Below are 24,157 nucleotides of genomic sequence, written 5' to 3' on the forward strand. Positions count from 1 at the left end.
CCGGCATACAAACCGCTCCAAACATTTATTTTTTGTGGATGAAGTGTTGATTCGTGAAGCACATGTGGATTTTCACTTGCCAAACCCATTTTTCCAAAATTAAGCTTCGTCACTGAAGATGATTAACTCTCTTAAAGTAGCAGTCACCGACTCCGAATTTCGGCAGTACATTGTTATTAATTGTAAACGTTATTCGTTGATGTACATTGAGTTTACCGAAAATATTGAGTTTACCGAATATATTGACGGTGACAGTTCAATGATTAGTGTAAGAGTGCGCTCACAAATTAAGTTCAAAGTTGTCAAGTCCCTATTGGAAAACCCTTTGTTTAGGAAGTTTTTGCAATAACGTATTCACGAAATGAAAGGAAATGAAAGGAAATTTATGTGAATTGAGGTTTGGTGAGGTAAAATTCATTCCATATAAATTTCCTCTTTCACAATGCCAAACTTTCCAAGTTTTTACATATTTCATATTTATGTTACATTTATATCCATGAACTTAACCAGCCTGTTTATCCTATTTGTATACAGAATACTTACCGAAACGGCAAATATAGGCGGTCCAGCCATTGTTTTGTCTTTTAAGTTTTTACGCTGCAGCGATGCGCTCAATTAACACGCCTAGTCAATATTGAAGTTAAATAGTGTCTGTTGTCGGCCGGCTGGCAATGCTTTGTAATTTTTTAACTTGCATTTGGTTTAACCATGGCCGCGTTGGTCGATTGGATGCCAGGCTTCAATGCTATTTTATGCAAAAAAAGAGCAAGAAACATGTTGCGAAGGCTCCTGCTGGTTTTCGCCTTTCCGCAATGCCTTAATCACTGACAAGTTGGCTACCACTAACTTCTTGACTTGGTTTTTATTTCCAAGTTTCTTTGGTCTATTTGACATTCGCATTTGTGTTTGTCAAGATGCGGATATGTGGATAACATTGAAATGACTCCAAGGCATTATGTCAGAGTGGAGAATTGGTTGAAAATTGCTTGTTATAGTCATGGGATTTATTTTATATTTCCGGTTTTGCCTAAGGTTTTTGCATTTTGTTGCAGAATCATTTGGTTCCTCATTTCTTTATTGAGAAAAGGCGACATATGAAATGGTGGATTGCATAAAAAATCGAGCTTCATGTTCAGCCCGAACTTTGTATACTCCTCACCGTGGTTCATGAGCAACCCTTGAACAAGTTCTTCAGCTTGTATGGAATCTAAACAAACGGCAATACAGGGTGCCAATAAAATGAAATCGGAAGATTAGTCGGCCAGATGAGGACAGTACCAAAAAAAAAAACAAGTAAAAAGGCGTTAAGTTCGGTCGTGCCGAACTTTGAATAACCACCACCTCGGGTATGTATGTAAACCACCTTTTATCATCAGGAAGCCACCGTAGCGCAGAGGTTAGCATGTCCGTCTATGACGCTGAAAGCCTGGGTTCGAATCCTGGCGAGACCATCAGAAACATTTTCAGCGGTGGTTTTCCCCTCCTAATGCTGGCGACATTTGTGACGTACTATGCCATGTAGAACTTCTCTCCAAAGAGGTGTCGCACTGCGGCACGCCGTTCGGACTCGGCTATAAAAAGGAGGCCCCTTATCATTGAGCTTAAAACTTGAATCGGACTGCACTCATTGATATATGAGAAGTTTGCCCCTGTTCCTTAGTGGAATGTCCATGGGCAAAATTTTAATTACCTTTTATCAAAATCCGGTGAAAAATGCATACCTTATGCCCCATAGCAGGTACATATATCGAAATATGTTCCGATTTGGACCAAATACTAATAAGTACACAACATTGTTCAATTGTGTATAACAAAATATAGGTATTTTTAGCAGTTATATCTAAGAATAAAGCGATCTGAACCGTATACGACACGGATGTCGAAAAGCCTAACATGAATCACTGTGTCAAATTTCAGTGAAATCGGATTATAAATGCGTCTTTTATGGGGTCAAGACTTTAAAGCGAGATATCGGTCTATATGGCAGCTATATCAAAATCTGGGACGATTTGGGCAAAGTTGCAGACAAAATTTGAAGAGCATAACACAACTCACTGTCCCAAATTTCGGCGAAATCGGACAATAAATGCGCCTTTTATGGCCCCAAAACCTCAAATCAAGAGATCGGTCTAAATGGCAGCTATATCGAAATCTGGACCGATCTTAGCCAAATTGAAGAAGAATGGCGTAGGGATAAACACAACTCACCGTTCCAAATTTCTGCGAAATCGGACAATAATTGAGCCGTTTATGGCATAAAAACCTTAAATCGAGAGATCGGTCTATATGGCAGCTATATCCAAATCTGGACCGATCTGGGCCAAATTGAAGAAAAAAGTCGAGGGGCTTAGCACAATTCACTGTTCCGAAATTCGCCGACATCGGACAATAAATGTGCCTTTTATGGCCCAAAAACTTTAAATCGCGAGATCGGTCTATATGGCAGCTATATCCAAATCTACGCCGATCTGAGCCAAATTGAAGAAGAATGGCGTAGGGATAAACACAACTCACTGTCTCAAATTTCTGCGACATCGGACAATAAATGCGCTTTTTATAGGCCCAAAACCTAAAATCGAGAGATCGGTCCATATGACAACTATATCCAAATCTGGACCGATCTGAGCCAAATTGAAGAAGAATGGCGTAGGTATAAACACAACTCACCTTCCCAAATTTCTGCGACATCGAACAATAAATGCGCTTTTTATGGGCCAAAAACCTTAAATCGAGAGATCGGTCTATACGGCAGCTATATCGATCTGGGCCAAACTGACGAAGGATGTCGAAGGGCCCAACACAACTCACTGTCCCAAATTTCGCCGACATCGGACAATAAATGTGCTTTTTATGGGGCCAAAACTTAAAACCGAGAGATCGGTCTGTATGCAGCTATATCCAATTCTAGAGGATGTCGAAAGGAGAATTAAAGAAGGATGTCGAAGGAGAACTGAAGAAGGATGTCGAAGGGCCTAACACAACTCACTGTTCCAAATTTCAGCAAAATCGGATAATAAATGTGGATTTAATGGACCCAAAACCTTGAATCGAGAGATCGGTCTATATGGTGGCTATATCCAAATCTGAAAGAAGTAATAGGGGCCTAACGCAACACACTGTCCCAAATTTTTTTCAAAATCGGACAGTAAATTCGCCTTTTATGGGCCCAAGACCTTTAATCGAGAGATCGGACTATATGGCAGCTATATCCAAATCTGGATCGATCTAGGCCAAATTGAAGTTGGATGTCGACTGGCCTGACACAGCTTACTGTCCCAAATTTCAGCAAAAGCGGATAATAAATGTGTCTTTTATGGACCTAAGACCCTAAATTGGCGAATCGGTCTATATGGGGGATATATCAAGATATAGTCCGATATAGCCCATTTTCGAACTAAGTCTGTTTATGGGCAAAAAATAATATGTGCAAAGTTTCAGCTCAATACCTCTATTTTTAAGGACTGTATCGTGATTTCAACAGACAGACGGACGGACATGGCTAGATGGTCTTAGATTTTTTCGCTGATCAAGAATATTTATACTATATAGGGTGGGAAATGGATATTTCGATGTGTTGCAAACGGAATGACAAAATGAATGTACCCCCGTCCTATGGTGGTTGATATTAAAGCAATGAAGTATGCGATGAAACCGGATAAAATCATACGGTATAGATTATTTAGGAGTTGTCTCAAAACTGTGAATGAACCATGTTTGACCCGAAGCCTTTCGAATCGAAGCTGTCCGAGTTAAGGGTGTGGGCGACGAACACTCAAGAAACACTATGGAATAACGAAAAGGTCGGGTTAATCCGACCCATCCCACTATGGGCATACACCTAAGCCAGTAATCGGCTTGTTGTGCGCTCTAAATACTAAAAACTTCTCACCAAAGAGTTGTCGCACAGAAAGGAGGCCCCTTATCATTAAGCTTAAAATTGAATCGCACTGCACCCGTTGGTAGTGAGAAGTTTGCCCCTGTCCCGAAAAAGAAAACCTAAGTCAGAAATACCGCACTACTATCAAAATCTCTAAATGTTTTCCATACCACGCCCCTTATTTGGTGCATGTCCGGCATTGTGTCCCCACTTAAGTGCCGGTGTCTGTAAGCCACGAAAGGCAGCCACTGACATAGCAAATGCTCCAATATCTCATCATCTATTCCACATGTCTTACACATCCTATCACTTGCCACACCGATTTTACATAAGGGAGCTCGTAGTCCTACGTGCCCCGTTAGGATGCCGAAAGACTTCGGGTTAACCTATTTTATTGATGGCAGTCATCTGCCATTCACTGCCATATCGTATTGATGGCAGTCATCCTCGCGCTTACACCACGCTACCTCTCTCATTCCGTGATCGCCCGGATCTCCGCCTGCAGGACCATATTACTTTCTGGTAATAAAGGTCGGTTTATTCCTTTAATACAAATCGCCAGATTTCAATAAAGGAAATCTGGCATATGCATCACATCCTACAATGAGGCACTTTTTGCCTGCAGAAGCGGCTTCAACAAGCAACTTAAGGCTTGAAAACAGCATTTCTGAATCGTGAGCCATATATAGGGAAACCAGCCAGCCATGAGACTTATTGCTTTCAAGGTTGGCTGCTTTTGAATCTTCAGTGCTTAGCGACTAAAGAAGAAAACTTTTAGACAACTCTTTGCAAGAATACCGGTTCTGTGTATCTCCATCCCCGTACATTTGAGTACTTTAAATCCAGGAATTCTCAGTCCACGCATCATTTCTCCGCACACCCATGGTCCATGGAAAAGCACCACGTCAAATACTCCAGCCATCAGAAGGACCTTCAGTGCCGCCGAAGCAACCTTACAATAGTGGAGATTTATCTGCAGAAACCGGCCCATACTCAAGATTCAAAAATTCCACCACAGTTGCTTTAGCCTCATCTTCTGATTCCACCAGGAGTTCATCCTCACAAGATTCGTTCGATCTTGTCATAATTAGTTTCTTTACACATACAGGTGTAGTCGAGCATTGGCAACACTCTGCCTCAGGTCACTGGACACTTGCGGTGTGGACGATTCATATATAGATGTTTCCCTAGTTGCTGCTGTAGAAGTACCTTTGGAGTCCCGTCCTTCCTCGCTTGAGCCCAATCCCACCGGTTGACCCACCCACACAGGGATTGTCTAGTTCCGTCTCTACGTCTTCCCCTTCTGTTTCGATCGTGGCAGGCAGTTTTCAAATCTCCTGTAACCCACCTAACTTTAGAGATGTGATCGATAGTTTCTCAGAAAAATGTTTGGCAACAACTACTGTATCGTCACCTGATTCCTCAATCCCACCGCTTCCTTGTTGAATCTGTAGGATACAACTCCTTCTTCAGATTTTTGAAGCCTGCTAGACAACCGGAGTTTAGCAAGAAAATTCCTTGTCCCCCGTCGCCATCAGCTTCATCCAATCTACCAGTCTTCCAGTCGCTGGTTGACTTGGATTACATACCTGAGAGCCATGTGCCTTTTATTATTTTAACTTCTTATACCAAATTATGGGCATACGAAGATCAAATAGGTTCGGCCTTGTCCTTAAGACTCGTACCAGGTGTTTTCGTCAAAAGCCCCTGTCGTCTGTCGGTTAGTGGACCCAGGCGCAGCCTCTCCACCAGCTATTGGGTCATTGGGATCCATTCTAAGCGTACTCTCAGCCTCAGATTATCAACCGCCTAATGGATAACACTATCGTTTTTTTTCGACAACAACTACGAGTTATAGAATATTTTTGAGGAGCGAAATAACAATCCGTTTTCAAATCTCCTGTAACCCACCTAACTTTAGAGATGTGATCGATAGTTTCTCAGAAAAATGTTTGGCAACAACTACTGTATCGTCACCTGATTCCTCAATCCCACCGCTTCCTTGTTGAATCTGTAGGATACAACTCCTTCTTCAGATTTTTGAAGCCTGCTAGACAACCGGAGTTTAGCAAGAAAATGCCTTGTCCCCCGTCGCCATCAGCTTCATCCAATCTACCAGTCTTCCAGTCGCTGGTTGACTTGGATTACATACCTGAGAGCCATGTGCCTTTTATTATTTTAACTTCTTATACCAAATTATGGGCATACGAAGATCAAATAGGTTCGGCCTTGTCCTTAAGACTCGTACCAGGTGTTTTCGTCAAAAGCCCCTGTCGTCTGTCGGTTAGTGGACCCAGGCGCAGCCTCTCCACCAGCTATTGGGTCATTGGGATCCATTCTAAGCGTACTCTCAGCCTCAGATTATCAACCGCCTAATGGATAACACTATCGTAGCTACCCTTGAGTGAGTTAAATTTTTTTCGAAAACAACTACGAGTTACAGAACAGTTGTGCGGAGCGAAATAACAATCCGTCCGCTCCACTAAAAGGTTCGACATAGAATGCAAAGGATGGGGATATACTAATTTCCTCATTCTGTTTGTAACTCCTCGAATTTGATTGTCATGACATTTTAAGTCGATCTTGCCATGTCCGTCCGTCCGTCTGTCTGTGGTCCGTCCGTCCGTCACTTGAAATTTTGCACAAATACTTTTTATTAGTGTAGGTCGGTTGGGACTGTAAATGGGCCAAATCGATCCATGTTTTGATCTTCTTGAGCCTCTAAAGGGCGCAATTCTCGTCCGATTTGCACGTGGTGTTTTGGTATCACTTTCAACAACTGTGCGAAATATGGTCCAAATCGGTCCATAAACATGATATAGCTGCCATATAAACCTATCTTGGATCTTGATTTCTTGAGCCGCTGCAGGGCGCAATTCTCATCCCATTTGGCTGAAATTTTGCAAAAGGTGTTTTGTTATGTTCCAATAGCTGTACTAAGCATGGTGCAAATCAGTGCATAACCTGCTATAGCTGCCATATAAACCGATCAGGGATCTTGACTTCTTGAGCCTCTAGAGGGCGAAGTTGTAGTCCAATATGGCTGAAATTGTGTACAACGGCTTCTCCCATGACCTTCAACATACATGTGAAATATGATCTGAATCCATCTATAGCTTGATGCATCTGCCATATAAACCGATCCTCCAATTTTGTCTCTTGAGCCCCAAAAGGGCGCAGTTCTTACTCGAATTGGCTGAAATTTTACACAATGACTTTTATTATGGTCTCCAACATTCAATTCATTAATGGTCCGCATCGGCCTACAACTTGATATAAAGGGTGATTTTTTTGAGGTTAGGATTTTCATGCATTAGTATTTGACAGATCACGTGGGATTTCAGACATGGTGTCAAAGAAAAAGATGCTCAGTATGCTTTGACATTTCATCATGAATAGACTTACTAACGAGCAACGCTTGCAAATCATTGAATTTTATTACCAAAATCAGTTTTCGGTTCGAAATGTGTTCATTCATCGTAACGTTGCGTCCAACAGCATCTTTGAAAAAATACGGTCCAATGATTCCACCAGCGTACAAACCACACCAAACAATGCATTTTTCGGGATGCATGGGCAGTTCTTGAACGGCTTCTGGTTGCTCTTCACTCCAAATGCGGCAATTTTGCTTATTTACGTAGCCATTCAACCAGAAATGAGCTTCATCGCTGAACAAAATTTGTCAAAATTTGAACACATTTCGAACCGAACACTGATTTTGGTAATAAAATTCAATGATTTGCAAGCGTTGCTCGTTAGTAAGTCTATTCATGATGAAATGTCAAAGCATACTGAGCATCTTTCTCTTTGACACCATGTCTGAAATCCCACGTGATCTGTCAAATACTAATGCATGAAAATCCTAACCTCAAAAAAATCACCCTTTAGCTCCAATAGAATAACAAATCTTTGGAATGCAGAAAATAGAGAATAATCTGTAAAATATTTTTTATTTTTTTTTTTTTGCAATAATAGAGGATGTATGGCTGTTTGTAGAATACCCCATAATACAAAGCAAACATTTTTTGTCTATAGCCTTTTCAATAAAGTCATATTAGAATGAACCACACGGATTTGCTCGTTTATAATATGTACGATTTATCGCTTATTATAACCTGTTATCGCATGATATCGATAACTATGCAAAACAATTTTCCATCTAGAACATTTGATTTGCACTTATACTTGAAAATAAATTGTTTTCTGAGAGTACATTGGAATTTTCGATCGAATTTTTTGGTCATATTTTTGATTTGAAACCACTCAACTTCTGCACATCCATAAAATAGCCAATCCACTTCTTCACAATGTCCGCAAGGTAATGAACAACATTCCAACGATGTAAATGCCACAATATACAGCCAAACCAGAAGGTTGCAGGACAACCTCAACATTGTAAGCGGATTGGTTGGTACACAACATGCAACATGTCTGAGAGAATTTACTCGCTCACATTGTGGGGCATTGTTCAAGTAGCTGTCTACGGCCTTTGTAACTCAAAGTTAACATTGCAAAAGAATGTTTGTTGCCCAACTGCTTCTCGGTTGGTTGTGGGTTGCAACTGAACTTCATGTCATTGCTGGTGTTTCAACATGGTTTTGTTTTTGGTATTGGCTTTGCATTTGAAAATTTGTCTATGCTTTGTGGAGTGATGTGAAGTGAACTCCTTTGCTTTGTTGTTGCTTCTTGGTTGGCTCGAGTTGCGTTTGTTGTTGTCGATTATGTTGCGGTCCAACATCGCCCAATGCCTTGTACACGCACTCAACACAAGCAGCCGGTGCTGTTGCCGTGTATTTGGTGTGGAACTTTACAATTCAGTCTACTTTTGGATATTATGTGAAGCGTTTCATGCTTACGCGTCGCCGTTTAAGTGCTGCTGTGTTGTTTGTTTTTAACAATTTCTCTCACGAACGAATTATGCGGACGGGTTTTACTTTGGCTGATGTTGGTGGTACGCCATTTTAGAAACCAACAAAAAAAGAAAAACAAGAATCACACAAAACAGCCATAGTTTCCAAAACAAAGAAGAAGAAGAAGAGAAAAATAAGTTAGAAAAACCAGCCGCGGATTGGTGTGCACGAATAAAAACCATAAGCGTTGCTTTCGGAAAGTTTTTTTTTTGGGAACAAGAAAAAAAATAATGGTCATTTAGTGCAGAGGCCAAAAGTGGGTGTTTGTTAAGAGAGTTTGGTGTATTGTTGTTGTACATTGAGGGAATTTTAAAAAGGGCCCAGTGCTAACAGAAAAATTGGAAAATTTAGATTTGTATCACGCCAACACAAGGCGGTGAACAGCGTAGAATATAGAATTCCCAAAAACCCAAACCCCCCAACGATAGACCGACCGAACGGTGTACAAAGAGTTGATGGCGGTGCACACATTTTGGTGATTTGTTTGTTTGCTGGACCCCCCTCCAAAGCAATACAAAACCGTCCAACCGTTTAGCCAACCAGCCCGCTCTCCATACAGCGGTGACAATATTTGTGCATTCAAATCCAGTTTTGATTGTTGTGTTAATGAATAAATTGTGTAAAGTGCATGCGTTTTGTCTGCGACCACTGCGACTGAGACGCCAACGTCGACAACAACACAGTGGACAATGAAAACACTTTGTTGGTGGTCGATTGAAAGAGATTTCTCATTCGGTGCGCCTTTGTATTCGTTCGTACGTACGTACGTACCATCCCCCACTACCGCCGTTGTCTACTTAACTTAAGAGAAATTCTATTTGGCCCACGATCGAAAGAATCATTTATTATCAGAAAATAATGTGCATTCATAAATTCAATTCGAATTTCCATTAAAACAAAACAAAAAGAGCCCCTTTAATAACAAATGATGGTTTATGCAGGAATAATGGCTTGTTGCATGTAGCAAATGGTGGAAATAACAGTGAAAATGTGGATAATAATGAATGAAAATATTTTTAATAAACAGCCGAAATCCTCCATTGAGTTAAAAGAAAAGAAACAACAGATGGCAGAGGTTGACACCATACGCCATTGAAACAAAATCCAAGACAAATTAGTGGAAAAGCAAAACAAAACAACCAAAAAGGTACCCACAAAGAAAGCATCAAAAGAATCATGTGGAGAATTAACAGAATATAAAAAAAGAAACGAAACGAAATGAATGTGGCAACAAGTGTTCAAGCATTGAAAAAATTTACGTTCTACCCTAAGAGATCATGAAAAAAAGTCATAATGTTGTAAAAATCATCATCGATCGAAAACCCATACTAAATTAAAGCTAACATTTACAGCATTTTGCTGAATACAAAAAAAAAGGAAATTAAGTATAAATTTTCGAAAAAAGTGCAATCGTGAGCCACTATTAATCGAAGTTCAAGAAAGAAAATTTACTTGAAACCAATTGGCATATAACAGTAAATAATTGCTTCTAACGCAAAACAGCTGTTATCGTTGTTTTACACCAACATTTTCTATTAACTCAAAGAAATTACTGGATAATTTCTCTATTGAATTGGATAACTTTAAAGATACTGGATTCGTGTACAATTCTTTTAAAACCTTTAAAGAGTATACCCAATCACAACCAGGCATTTAATAACCCCTCCATACTCTGCGTCAAGAATTGGAACAGGTGAGAAAAATTTTCCTATGTTTTGTACTATCCATAGCAAAAGTTTAATTAAGAAGACCACATACAATATGTTCCATTTCATTCATGTTTAATTATGACCCATACTTTATATAAGACCTAGTCTTTTGTATGGGTATTATCACAATAAAAATAAATACAAAATACAAATACAAAATAATCATGAGCAATTCTATCGACATATGTAGGTATTCTAGGTAAGTTTTCTGTGGCAAAGATGACAGTTCAACAGTTTTATTTTTGTACTGGATTTTTGCCATTGGTGTAATACTAAAAACACTCAAGTTCGACCGGGTCTCTCTTACATATATACCTTCTATCGTGGGCTAAGTTCCATGGACATTATCTTCCAGTGGGCAGAACTAAACAAGTAAAAGTGTGCTAAGTTCGACCGGGCCGAATCTCATATAACCTCCACCATGACATGCTATTGGAGCCATATCAGATAACGGACCATACTTAAGGCTCTATTATACCGCATGTAGTTGTCTTATGAGATGTAAAATTTAGCACATGTTGAGTTGTACATGCCGTGTGATACAAATGAAACTATTTAACATATGTCAAGTTTGAGAGCAAAAATGAGCACAAATGAAGCAAGTAAATGTGTGCAAAGTTCGGCCGGGCCGAATCTTATATACCCTCCAGCATGGATCGCTTTGTCGAGTTCTATGCGCGGTATGTCTTTTAAGGCAAACAAAGAATAATGAACTAGTGCATGTAGTACTTTTTATATGTAGAACTTATCTCGAAATCTAGTCAAACGTTAATTTGAATACCAATTGAAATAGTAATTTAGAACCTTGTAAGATTTTCCTACCAAAGACAAAAGATTTGGATTTCCACATCCTTAAAATGCCATATCGGATAAAAGATTATATGGGAGTTAAATCGAAACTTGTGCCAATTTTATTGACACATACTGGGACATGAAATAGAACATCTCACGCCTTATATTGTAGAAATGTGATCAAAATTGTAGATTTTACTGCCTTAAAAGACCATATCGGATGAAATATACGCACTGGAGCTATATCTAAATTAGGACCGATTTTAATGAAATTTTGCGCACGTATTGGAACGTCAATTCAAACGTCTCATGCGAAATCGGACGAAAATTGCGGATTCTAAAGCTTTAAAAGGCCACATGGGATGAACGATGTATATGGGAGCTATATCTAAATCTGAACCGATTTTTATGAAATGTTGCACACATATGAAGACTACAAATAAAGCACCACATGCCAAATTTTATAAAGATCGGACCAAACTTGTGTCACAAAAACGAGTCCACACCCAATTTGGTAAAGATTGGACCAACATTTTGGCTTCTACAGCTTTAATAGTTCAAATCGGATAAAAGATATATATGGGAGCTATATCTAAATCTGAACCGATTTTTATGAAATTTTTCAGATATATTAAGATCAGTAAGAAAACAGTCCTGGCCAAATTTTGTGCAGATCGGTTGAAAATTGTAGCTACTACGACTATTTAAGTGCGAATCGGGCGATACATATATATGGGTGCTATATCTTTCTGAACCGATTTTTATGAAATTTTGCACACATATTAGGACGTCAAATAAAACACCTCGCGCAAAATATGTTAAAGATCGGGCTAAAACGGTTGCTTGTAAAGCCTTAAACGTCCATATCGGATGAAAGATATATATGGGAGCTATATCTAAATCTGACCCGATTTAAGTTAAATTTTGCACATACATTGAGATTTCACAAAAACGACTCCACGCCAAATTCAGTGAAGATCAAAATTGTGGCTTTTACAGCCTTAAAAGTTCAAATCGAAAGAAAGATATATATAGGAGCTATATCTAAATCTAAGTCGATTTTGATGAAATTTTTCAGATATATTTAAAATCAATAAAATCTGGACCGATTTTCATGAAATTTGCACACGTAGATCGGGCGAAAATTGTGGCTTCTACAGCCTTAAAAAGACATATCGGATAAAACATATGTATGGGAGCTCTATCTAAATCTGAACGATTTTTTCAAAATCAATAGCGCTTGTCCTTGGGCCAAAAGAGTGACATGTGCAAAATTTCGTGACAATCGGACAACAAATACGACCTGCATTTTGATTACAAGAATACATGGACTCACAGACGGATAGACGTCTGGCAGACGGACGTCGGATGGATGTCTGACGACGGCTAAATCGAATCAGAAAGTGATTCTGAGTCGATCGGTGTACTTATCAATGGGTCTAGCTCTTCTCCTTGTTAGCGTTGCAAACAAATGCACAAATCTATAATACCCTGTACCACAGTGGTGGTGTAGAGTATAAAAATAGAGATATAGAGCTGAAACTTTGCGTAGATTCTTCTTACGTCCATAAGCAGGTTAAGTTCGAAAACGGGCTATATCGGACTATATCTTGATATAGCCCCCATATAGACCGATCCGCCGATTTGGGGTCTTTGGTCCACAAAAGCCATATGTATTATCCGAATTTGCTGAAATTTGGGATAGTGAGTTGTTTTAGACCCATCGGTCTAGATTTGGATATAGCTGCCATATAGACCAGTCTCTCGATTTAAGGTCTTGGGCCCATAAAAGGCGCATTTCTTGTCCGATTCTGCCAAAATTTGGGACAGTGAGTTGTATTAGAACAGTCGGCATCTTTCTTCAGTTTGACTCATATCGGTTCAGATTTGGATATAGGTGTCATATGGACCGATCTCCCGATTTAAGGTTTTGCGCTCATAAAAGACGCATTTATTATACGATCTCGACATCCCTCTTCAATTGGCCCCGATCAGTCCAGATTTGGATATAGCTGCCATATAGACCGATCTCTCGATTTCAAGTCTTGGCCCCATAAAAGGCACATTTATTATCCGATTTCGCTCAAATTTGGCACAGTGACTTATGTTACGCTTTTTGACATCCGTGTCGTTTATTGGTGAGATCGATCTATATTTGGATATGACTACCAAAAAAGCCAATATTTTGTTCTACCAAATTGAACAGTGACTTTTACATGTTAGACCTCTCAATATTCGTGTCGAATTTGCTCCAAATTGGACCATATTTCGATAAAGCTGCTTTTGGGGCATAAATTATGCATTTATTACCAGATTATGACGAAAGGTGGTTTACATAAATACCACCTCGGGTATATATCCAAAGTTCGGCCCGGCCGAACATAACACCTTTTTAATTGTTTTGTATTAGAGCGTGCTCTATTCCTTCTGACAAGAACATAAAAAAATCAGCTGTTTTTCTTGTCAGTCGAATGAAAGCAACCTCAAATTAAATTGTTTTCACAAAATTTATAATTTCATTATCTTTCTCACATCTTTAACAATTATTACGCTATAAAAAAATCTTAAAATTTTTAGGTTATGCCATACGAGAATAACATACAGGTGGGATAGCAAAAATAATGAATCGTATGTATGTAATAAGATGGTGGCATACTTATTTCGTCATTCCTTTTGTAACACCTCGAAATATTCGTCTAAGACCCCATAAAGTTCATATATTCTAGATCGCCATGTCCGTCCGTCTGTATGTCAAAAGCACGCTAACTTTCGAAGGAGTAAAGCTAGGCGCTCGAATATAGTGAGATAGACCTATTGGTAAATATAGCGATCGACTCAGAATAACTTTCTGATTCGACATGGCTATATCCGTCTGTCCATGTTAATTTATGTACAAATTACATGTTGTAACTTTTATCCGATCGTCTTCAAATTTGGTACAGGCATGTTTTTCAGCCTAGAGACAAAGCCTATTAAAATTGGAAAATGGAAAAAATCGATTCAGATTTATATATACCTCCAATAGATAAGTTCGCCCAATTTGCTTTAATAATGCAATAAAATAGTCATATGTTAACCTATTCGGTTGAAATTTGACAGGAAGGATTTGGAAATCGGTTCAGATTTGTTGCAAGCGCATTTATTGGCCAATCTTGCCAACATTTTGTTCAACACTTTTCTTTTCAACTTTAAAGTTTGGTCGAAATCGGTTTAGATTTAGATATAGCTTCCATATATATGTTCGTCCGATTTTGAGAAATATTGCAATAAAATGCTCATTTGCTTACCGATTCTCTCTAAATTTAGCAGCAAGTATTTTCTTTTCTTTTAATGAACCAGATGATCAGTTTAATCTCCAGTCCGATCTTGAGCTCTTTTATGAATGGTGCAAAATTAACGTTATCCCATTGAGCATTCCCAAATGCAAAATAATGCGTTTTTCAAGACGAAATCCTTTTATCACAATTTTTTTTTATCGGATGTCACCTTGGGCTTCTTATGGATCCACATTTAAATTTTCGTAACCATATCTCTATGACAGTTGGTAAAGCTTACGGCGCCCTTGGATTTATGAAAGATTGGTGCAGAATTTAATGATACTTCTGTGTCAAAATATTTAAACATGTCTTTAGTACGTTGAACCTTGAATACGTATCTATAGTATGGGATCTTTACTGTATTCTTCACTCTAATCTGATCAAATCTGTCCAAAAGCAATCCCTTTTATTTGGCCTCAGAGGACGTAGGTGGAATCGACAGTCTCTACCTTCATATGAGTTTAGACTGGACCTTATTAAACTACCTACACTGTCAAGAACTATGTTGAATGTTAATTTTGTAATGAATATCATCCACGGAAAATTGAGTCAGAATTCCTAGTAAGAGGAATTTTTTTCAATGTCCCGATCAGACCTACCAGAAATTTGGAATTATTACGTATAACACATTATAAAACAAATTTTGCAAACAATAATACCTTTAGCGGCATATGCTGTCAATTTCTTAAATATCATAAACCTATCTGAGAATCGAGACACATTAAAAAGCAATATTATATTGCATTTAAATAGATACATTGAGAGCATAATTATTACCCGATTTGCCTGAAATTTTTGAGTTGATATTTTCTTATGACTTATCGTCCATATCGATCAATAACTTGATATAGCTCATACATATTTGAAAAGTCAATTAATGAATTAGACTATTGCGATCCATGGTGGAGGGTATATAAGATTCGTCCCGGTCGAACTTAGCACGCCTTTACTTGTTTAAAATTGACGTTACTACTACTACTACTACTACATTTCTCATGAGCATTCCATTAAGGAACAGGGAATTCTTCTCTCATATCAATGAGTGCAATCCGATTAAAGTTCAAGCTCGATGATAAGAGGCCGATTCCGAACTGCGTGCGGCATAGCAACACAATTTGGTAGAAAAATCTTAACATGTCAGGATACCTCACAAATGTAGCTAGCATTAGTAAGGGGATAAAGACCGTTGAAAATTGTTCCGATGTTCATACCGAGATTTGAAACTAGGCGTTCGTCGTCATAGGCGAATATGCTGACCTACATTACATTTCATTATTTCTTCAAATATCAAACTATGTACAATAACATTTCTAATGAATTCACCTCAACTAAATGACAATGAAAACTAACTCAAAACTTCTGATATAAAATCGAAGCAGCCTCTACTATTGGTGTAATATTGCTGTTGAATATGGTCATTTATCGTTTTCATTGAAAAGCAATAAGTCGAACTCTCTCACTCTGCGATTGAGGCTCGCTATACTAATAGAAGTTTCTAATTTTGAATAAAATTTGTTGATAGCGCAAGGATTGATATAACTTAGCCGGGCTTGTACATACTTTTCTCTTTTTCTAAAAAATTAAATATTTGAAATAATTATACGATTCTCCTAACTCATGACATTTTCGTTCGTTGTTATTTTTAGAGGCCTTTATAAATTCCAAGTTGAAAATTATAGGATCATTTGATACCAGACAAATTCATTTGGCATTTAGTCATTTGTATTTTAGGAAAGTGTTAATTATGAGTTTGTATAAAATTTCTATTAATAAAACATCAAAGGCAATATTAAAAACCAACCAACACTACGTAGTACTTTGAAACTTTGCCTTAGACAATTATTTGTATATGTTTCAAACATACTCGTAATAATGTGATGATTTTTTATGTAAATTATGGAAGAATTCACTTAATTATGAGCGTTTAAAGTTTATTTCAACTAGTTGCCGTTTATCAACAGTAGTTCACACCCACCTGTGAAGTAGGGAAAGTAAACTGCTTTGCATGATAGAAACTCAACATTGTTAATTAAAAATGTATCAAAACTTTGTTATAAAACATAAATGAAGTGTACTTGTATATATCATATACACAATGTTCTATGATTAGTACAATGACAATATGGAATGGTAACAAGCGACTTGCTAAACTCCACTCTAACATCTGTTCATAGCTTAAGTTGCATGGAAAAGCATGCTTTAGTTATTTGACCTAGGTATGTAATCTAAGGATTTATTTGTTGTTGATATTTGTCAATAGCCAGTTGTTTGTTCATCATCCAAATGGGAATTTTCACATGCAAATAACAAAAACCTTTGTGTATCAGTCAATGCAAAGAAATCGATTTTTCTTATTGCCACACTCGCATTCAGTCTGGGTGCGTGTGGGTTTTGTTTGTCGATGGTGCCGCAGCACGTTTTGACAAGTTTAGTTAATTTCCAATTTCCTGCACGATGGTGATATGGAATTTATGGCCCAACAAAATGTTGTAGGTAGGTATATGGGTACCTGCTTGCGGGTTAGATAAACCCTTAATTCAACACATTAATCACCAAGTCTGATGCGCGGGGCGCGAGCTCTGTAGTGACGCAGCTTAAACGTGCTCAACCATTTGGGTATGTTTTGTCTCTAATCTATCGAAATATTTGGAAATGTGTTAAGCGTGGAAGAAGAGGCAAATGATTAGTTCAATCTTTGTAATGTAATGAGGAATAGGAAATGCAATCTATTGACAGATAATGCGCTGAGTTTTTTGTTTTTTATAAGCTTACTTTTTTTATTTTGACTCTTTTTGTATTCTATTCTTACACAAGTTTTTTGGTTTTCTTTCTCTTTGTTCTGACCTCAATTGAAGCACTGCAGGGGGTTTTTTGAAGAATCAATGACGAAACTAAATGGGTGTTTTGAAAAATTTCATTTTTTCTCTAGAGAACTTGAAGATGTGGAAAAAAGCTGCATGCATGGGAGAAGTTCGAAAGCGAAGAATGTTAAAAAAAATTAAATTTCATTTAAGTCAAATATTAATGAATGTCATTTCTTAAAGGTGTGTAAACCCTCATATATCAAGTTCTTCGTTTTTATAGGAATCAAAATAGAAACTCTACTTTGTAAATAATAAAAGCATGGGTTGGACTATTTTAATTATTAGAGTTGAGAGTTTTATTCTGCTTACAGATTTGTTGCCCAACCAACTTTTAGACAACTGGTTTAGATTCGCATGTGTCTTAAAAAAAAGTAAAATCGTGCTAAGTTCGGCCGGGCTGAATCTTATATACCCTCCACCATGGATCGCATTTGTCGAGTTTTTTTCCCGGTATCTCTTTTTTTACGCAAACATATGATAAAAGGAAAGAATTGCTATGATATTGGAGCTTTAATATCAAGTTATCGTCCGATTCGGACCATAATTGAACTGAATGTTGGAGACCATAGTAGAAGTCATTGTGTAAAATTTCAGCCAATTCGAATAAAAAATGCGGCCTTAAGGGGCTCAATAAGTAAAACAGGGATATCGGTTATATGAGAGCTGTATTAGGCTGTAAACCGATTCAGACCATAATTGACACGTATGTCGAAGTTCATGAGAGAAGGTGTTGTACAAAATTTCAGCCAAATCGGATAATAATTGCGACCTCTAGATACTCAAGAAGTCAAGATCCCAGATCGGTTTATATGGAAGCTATATCAGGTTACTGGACCAATTAAAACCATATTTGGAACAGTTGTTGAAAGTCATAACAAAACACCTTATGCAAATTTCAGCCAAATCGGATTAGAATTGCGTCCTATAGAGGCAGTAGAAGTCAAGATCACAGATCGGTTAATATGACAGCTATATCAGATTGTAGACCGATTTAAACCACACTCAACACAGTTCTTGGAAACAATAACAAAACACCTCATGCAAAATTTCAAACAAATCGGATAAGAATTGCGCCCTCTAGCGGCTCAAGAAGTCAAGATCCCAGATCGGTTTATAGGGCAGCTATATCAAAACATGAACCGATATGGCCCATTTACAATCCCAACCGACCTACACTAATAAGAAGTATTCGTGCCAAATTTCAAGCGGCTAGCTGTACTCCTTCGAAAGTTAGCGTGTTTTCAGCAGACAGACGGACGGAAATGGCTAAATCGACTCAAAATTACAGGACGATTATGGGCTCTCAGAGAAATATTTCGAGGAGTTACAAACAGAATGACGAAATTAGTATACCCCCATCCTATGGTGGAGGGTATAGAAATCCCTACCATTAACCCATATTCTCTATCTGACAGCACTCATTTATTTTTGAATAATTCTCCGCTTTCCTCATAGGAATGCTGGTGGGAAAAATATGCATTTTTTGCAATCTAACTTCCTTGCTCCTTATATGTCATTTTAATTCAATGACATTGTCTTAACGAGTAACTGTTCTTTCTTCTACGCCCTGATTGTTATATCCCACTAAGCAATATGTATTTTCCGAAATGTGTGCAAAATTTTTATATATAAACAATTCCATTCAATTCCCAAGACGCCTCCTTTCAAACATATGATTAAAGCCATTCGAAGAACATAAATATTTCTTTGAGAAATTTCCCTGCCTATGAAACTGCTGGTCACTTTATAGGGAAATAAACAAAGCCATCTTTACATTGAAAGAACGAATTCCTTTTCCCAATATGAACATCAGAAAACTCAGTGCAATGTCCAGGCGCATCCTCCCTCATATTTAAAGGACATTTATCACTTAACAAGGACAAGGTCAACCACAGAACTGCTCAAAGATCTTTAGCCAGAGGATTAAAGGCTACCGCTTGCACTCTTGTGATTAACCAAAAAGGCATCCTCTTGTTTTCTACCTAAAATTCAATGGAGTTTCTGTGAAACTGACATTGTAAAACGTGGAAATTTTATTTATATGAGAATGCCTGCTGTGTTGAAGCGTTCTCTGCATATAGTACCCGCCCTGTGTAGATAGAATAGCAAAAGTTGAATGTTGAGAAAAAGGCGGAAAAATTAACGTTGGTGGTCTAGGAGCTAAACAGGGTTCATTTTTTAACGGTAGCTGAATTAACTTCAACATTTCCTGAAAATGTTTACTCATTGTTGACCTTGGTTTAAAATCAATTGATCACTGAATGAAGAAGAGGTCACAGTTTTTGCACTGCGGCTAATTTAAATATGCAAACTCTTTTCTCAAACATAGAAGGTTTATGTTTCAGAAAGTAAGTCTTACATATTAAAATCGAAGTGTATTTGAGAGCTGTTTAACCGATTCACTTGAGATTTTCACAGATGATGCATAATGATCCCGTAGTGGAAATAGGGTACTACATTTTTTGATATCTGAAGGGGGGGCGGACCCTCCCCTTTACCCTAATTTTCAGAAACGCCAGATCTCGGAGATGGGTGGTGCGATTTAAGCGAAATTTAATTGTGTGCTCTCATATAGTACCCTAAAAATAAAAATTTGGTATCCAAATTTCGGATGGGGCTCCTAGGGAGGCTGCCCCACCCTAAAACCTAGCAAACATATATTTGGACTAATCACAACAATATGGGACTCAAATGAAAGGTATTTAGAATAAGAAAACGTATCTGATATCCATTTTTCGAACCAAGTGCTAGGGGGACCATCCCAAGCCCCAAAACACCCCTAAATCGGACATATTTAACGACCATGGCAATACGGGACTCAAATGAAAGATATTTGCGAGCAGAATACGAATCTGATATCCAAATGTGGGACCACGTTTCTGGGGTTCCACCCCTTCCCCAAAACACCCCCCAAACAGGACTTATTTACTGACCATGGGAATAGGGGGCTTAAATAAAAGGTATTTAAGTGTGGAATTAGAATTTGATATCCAAATATACTAAGTGTTTGGGGGGCCGCCTCTCACCAAAAACATCCCCCAAAGGGGACAAATTTACGACCATAGCAATATGGGGCTCAAATGAAAGATCTTCGGAAGTAAAGCACGAATTTGATATCAATATTCGGGAAAAGTGTCTACGGGGCCATGCCACCCCCACAACACAACACTCCCCAAATAGTAAGTATTTTCTGACTGTTGCAATATGAGGCTCAAATAAGAGGGTTTTTAAAGTGGAACACGAATCTTATATATATTTTCAAGGCCAAATCACTAAGTGGCCGCCCATCCCCCAAAATACCCCCCAAGCCGATCATGTTTGCCGCCTATGGAAATATGGGGCTCAAATTGAAGGTATGTGGAAGTAGACCACCAACTGTCTAGCGGACGTCCCACCACCATAACAACCCCCAAATAGGACGTATTTGCTCACCAAGACAATTTGGGTCTTAAAGACAGTGGAACTAAATATTCATAGTTTTTAGGGCCAATACCCCAAACCGGACATATTTGCTGACTTTTGCAATAAGGAGTTTAAATGAGATTAGAAAACGAATTTGATATCCAATTTTGAGGCCAATGGCAATATGGGGTTCAAATAAATGATATATAGATATATGACAATAAAGCACGTTGCTGATATATTTTCCGGGCTTAGTGTTTGGGGGAGCACCCCAATCCCCAAAAAACCTCAAAATCGGGCATATATACCGACCATTTCAATGTGGAGCTTAAATGAAAGGTATTGGGGGGTAGAGCAAGAATTGAAAACCACTTTCGGGAGCAATTTTCTGGGGTCTACCCCTTTCCCAAAATACCCCACAAACAGCAATTTTTTAGTGACCATCGCAATATGGAGCTCAAATAAAGGTATTTGGGAGTAGAATATGAATTTGATATCCAAATGTAGGACCATGTATTTAGGGCATCACCCCTTTCTCAAAGCACCCCCAAAGGGAAAAAAATTTTCTACCATTCCAATATGTGGCTCAAATGAAAGGTATTTTAGATTAAAAAACGAATTTGATAACCTATTTTGGGGCCATGTGTTTGGGGGACGCCTCATCCTGTAAACTCCTCTTAAGCCAATGGCAAAATGGGGTTTAAATAAATGGTATGAGAGAGAAGAGCACGACGCTGATATTTTTTCAGGGCCAAGTATATGGGGGACCGACTCTCCCCCGAAAACACCAGTAAATCAGACATCATGAGAATATCGGGGTGAAATGAAGTATTTTAAGAATGGAATAAACCTTACATCCAAACGTTAATTCGTAGACCAATAAAGATCATATGGCATTCAGATAAAGGCACTTATATTGTTAAACTGCTAGTCAAGTTAGCATGGCATTTCACTAAAAGATCTTTAATTGTCGAAAATAAATATTCTAAGGAAACTTTTGTTCCATATAAAATAAAAAAAGTCGCAGCGGAGTGGGCCCGGGTCTGGTAGCTCCTATACAAACCGATCTCACGGTTTTAGGCTTAAGCTGGCCTCTGGAGGACGTATCTGATTTTGCTTAAATTTGGCGCAATCACTGTATTCATAAATTGTAACAGACCTGGTAAATATGGTCTGAATCGGTTCATAACCTGATATAACTCCCATATAAATTGATCTCCCGATTTAACTTCTTGAACCTCTAGAGGGCGTTATTCTTATCCGATTTAACTGAAATTTTGCACAGTAAGTTCTTTTATGTTCCCAATATACGTGCCAAATATGGTCTCATAACCTGTTATAGCTTCCATGCAAACCGATCTACCCATTTTTCTTCTTAAGTCCCTCAAGTGCTCAATTCTTATCCGATTTGGTCGAAATTGTGCACAATGGAATCCACTATTTACAAAAGCAGTATAATTGGTAAAACGAAATCGATAAATGCCGAAGCATTATACAAATAAATGTAAAATGACAATGGGGACCACCGTAGCGCAAAGGTTAGCATGTCCGTCCGAACGCCTGGGTTCGAACCCACAACACTAGATTTTCAGCGGTTGTTATTCCCTCCTAAAAAAGTGCAAAATAAAATAGGGCCAAATAGTGTCACTCTGCGGCACGCCGTTGGGGTTGGGATTTAAAAAGGAGGCCTTTTCATTCAGCTTAAACTTGAATTAGACAGCACTCATTAATTTGTGAGAAATTTGCCCCCGTTCCCAAATGGAATGTTCATAGGCAAATTTGAAATTTGCAAAATGACAATGACTTTTTAAATCAATAAAAATGTTTGCGAAACCCTGCAAATTTGCTTAGATCCCTTATGAAAATCGTTTCTCTCTTTCTAAGGGCTAATTCGTACCATTTCGTCGATAACTTAAAAAAAATTGATTTAAATATGTATGAGAACTAAGTTGGCATGGTTCTAATAAAACGAATATCCTTTTACCTTCTTTGACATTACAAAACTTTTCCCATAAAATAGCCAATCTATTATTGACTTGCACATATTTCGTTCATATATCGGCTTCTACAAAAAAAAACCTCATGTAGTTTTTAATAATTAGCCTTGCATTATTTATGGGAAAATTTATTCATGTCCTAGTTTATTTTTAGCATGTTACTTGATACCATGTCTAAACATACAGACATGCTTGCATACATTCCTTTTTTTCGGAATGCCTGCCTTTTGTTATTTTAGCTATGTCCTCTTGTATTTCTGCGTCCGTCTGTCCGCTTGTCAATGATTGGGTTTGGTTGGCTGAATATTGCCTGCCTGCCTGCCTGCTGCTATACCACACAAAGGAGTAGAAATTTGATACAAAACATGTGTCGGCATCCTGGGATCCTTGGGATGTTTGAAAGTAAAATGATTGCTTTTCCTCCCTTTCCATTGGCTCTTTAGTGATGGACAAGAATTGCATGCATATTTATCTCGCCTAAGGGTATTTTCTGTAGTTATTGAATTGTATTAAAAATTATTTGGAAAATTTCTCATATTTTTTTTTTGTTTTTTTTTTTTCATTTGCCTCTCTTTTGTAACGTTCCACATTTTCGTAAAGTAATTCTTTTCTTTGGCCTGTTTATGCTAACGTAATTTTGTTTGAAATGCTTTGCACTCACCGTTGGCTATTTACAAGGAAAGTTCTGCAGTTTGAAGCTATATTCAAAATTGAATACTCTGCGATTGAAACAACATAAAGCAGGCAGTTTTAGCCGAAAAGCATATATTTTGTATATAAGTTTATGATATGCTATTGGACTGACTGTATGATCATAACAATTTCTACGGCTCAAATATATGGAATATTGAAGGTTGTTGTTTTTTTTGTTCATCAGCATTTTCTTACGAAAATACACATTTGTGTTTGAAATAATTATATAAACTAATGTTCTTAAACGTAAATTGAATGCAAATATTGTTGTGAGCACGTAAATAACAAATTTTTATTCAAAGTTCTGAGGTAGAAATTCAAAACTTCTATACCTAGTAAATGGAATATCCTAAGGCAGTGTTGCCTAAGAGCACCGCCGGGACGCAGAGGTTAGTAAGGTTAGGTAAGCCTTGGTTTGCATCCTGACCGGAGCTTCCGAACATGTTTCCTGCAGTGGTTATCACCTCCTAATGTTGGCGACATTTGTGAGGCCCTGCGCTATTTGAAACCAGTAAGGAAAGGCAAAAGTCGGACGGTGCCGACTTTATAATACCCTATACCTGCCCCTTGCAGTGGGTCTAGGAGTGAAAATTGGG

The 24,157-nt window shown here is 38.1% G+C and overlaps 1 protein-coding gene across 1 annotated transcript in view; it reads left to right on the forward strand.

Moving 5' to 3' along the window:
• The first annotated feature begins 9,310 nt into the window (after nt 1-9,310).
• The window catches only part of LOC106085279 (AF4/FMR2 family member lilli), an 81,808-nt gene continuing 66,961 nt past the window's right edge, over nt 9,311-24,157 (forward strand). Inside the window, exon 1 of the mRNA XM_013249457.2 lies at nt 9,311-10,480. The gene's annotated coding sequence lies outside the window, so the exon portion shown is untranslated. The remainder of the gene's footprint in view (nt 10,481-24,157) is intronic.

Source organism: Stomoxys calcitrans, chromosome 4, assembly GCF_963082655.1.
Source record: "Stomoxys calcitrans chromosome 4, idStoCalc2.1, whole genome shotgun sequence".
In the NCBI taxonomy this organism is placed as follows: Eukaryota; Metazoa; Arthropoda; class Insecta; order Diptera; family Muscidae; genus Stomoxys; species Stomoxys calcitrans.